The sequence below is a fragment of the Octopus bimaculoides genome, chromosome 25, assembly GCF_001194135.2.
Source record: "Octopus bimaculoides isolate UCB-OBI-ISO-001 chromosome 25, ASM119413v2, whole genome shotgun sequence".
Classification (NCBI taxonomy): Eukaryota; Metazoa; Mollusca; class Cephalopoda; order Octopoda; family Octopodidae; genus Octopus; species Octopus bimaculoides.
The window spans coordinates 14,425,327-14,427,037 of record NC_069005.1 but is presented as its reverse complement, the minus strand read 5'-3'; the positions used below and the strand labels follow the sequence as shown (position 1 = coordinate 14,427,037).

Genomic DNA, 1,711 nt, shown 5'->3' with positions numbered 1-1,711 from the left:
CAACAACAGTCGTTGGGTTCTTTATTAAGGAACGGAGAGCGGCTCGGAAACCCTTGGAAAATGTTACTTATTCACCGTAAGTGTATACCTATTTGCTTGTCAGACGACTATTTCTTTTTTCAGATATAAATTCCTTATAATATGTAATTCAAGAGACGGGGGAAAAAAAAGAAGGCAAAAATGCATTTAACGGCAAGGCGGAAAAAATATGATATAAACAGCGCAAAGGCCGGTTTGTTTTGATGGCGTTTAGAAGGGGAAGGACGGGCAAAAGCCAAGCGATTCGGCTATCTGTCTGTCATGTATGAAATATGGCTATTTGAATATCGATATATTGATTGAAAAGGAGCCAAATAAATGCTTGGATAATAGATTTGTAAATTTGTGTAACTGTTTTAAGTAATGACTACTGGAACGAGAAAGTGGAGGTGCAATTTCTTTCTTTTTTCTAAATACGCCATAAGAGTTGGGAGGAGGAATTTACTGAGATATCACAACGTGGAATCTGAGGAAAAATAAATAATATGATCTGGACCACAAGGAAATCGAGCCCCTAATTCTGGCTTATTATTACTGGTAACTCTTTTTCTCACTGGAAAGAATCCAAGCATTATTTATTTATTATAAAGAAGCCCTTCGGCCAATAAAAGAACAAAAATATTATAATTAGAGTGGATAGGTTGGAAGAATTGTTTGAACGTCAGAAAAAAAAAATGCCTGGCAATGTTTGTTCCAGTTCTTTAGCTCTTTACCTCTTTACGTTCTGAGTTCAAATCCCAGTCGAGGTTAACTTTGCCTTTCATCCTTTTGAAGGGGTGGGGGTGTCGATAAAATAAAAGTACCAGTTATATACTTGGGACTTGTTTTTTTTGTTTTTTGGTATCGTCTGATTTTCCCCATTCTCCTTAAAAGAAATTTCAAAAAATACTTGGCCTTGTACCAAAATCAAAAACCATTAGATTATATATTAGTAATATTATTATTATTATTATTATTATTTGGTTTTCGTGTCAGCGCTGCTGGATTTTTCGAATCCACAAATTGTTCCACAATAAATTTAACGGTGTTTGTTCCATGTGAAAGATTCATTGATGACCGTTTTTTTTTCCTCTTTGTCGACGACGATCGTGCTTTACGAAGTCAGAAGCTTGTCTCTTGTACCACGTTTTATTATGGAGGAGAACAGACACAGCAGTTTCCTTCTTACTTACTCCTATTATTATCATTTACTTTGCATAATACTTATCAATAGACAAATATGTTCATTGATTTTTTTAGTATCGATTGATTAGTTTTACTTTCAGGAGATTATTTTATGTATTTCAACACTGTTTTTAATAAAAAAAAAAGATTATAATAATAATAATAAACACACAAAAATGCCAAACCAATAATCTGCTACATTCGAATGTTCAAGGGATCTTACGTAATCGATAAGCTCTCAATTTACTGATTGATAATAAACAATAGTTTATTTATTATTATTTTTATTATTATTATTACCATTATAAGTAATTCCATTATGTCTATTTTTTCTCAAAAAATTCTAAAAGGTTTAAGTTGATTAGGTTCTCCTTCTGCGTTCAGGTGTTTAAATTCCTTTATGGATATTTTAATATATATATGTGATGTGTGTGTGTGTGTGTGTGTATGTTTATATGTATGAACATTTCTCTCTTCCTCTCTCTCTGTTGATATATATATATATATA

General features: G+C 32.1%; 1 protein-coding gene across 2 annotated transcripts in view; it reads left to right on the top strand.

Annotated features, from left to right (window-relative positions):
• LOC106882551 (uncharacterized) overlaps positions 1–1,711 on the top strand; it is a 45,019-nt gene continuing 43,308 nt past the window's right edge. For both annotated transcript variants that reach the window (XR_008266778.1, XM_052976729.1), the window contains exon 1: positions 1–76. The gene's annotated coding sequence lies outside the window, so the exon portion shown is untranslated. The remainder of the gene's footprint in view (positions 77–1,711) is intronic.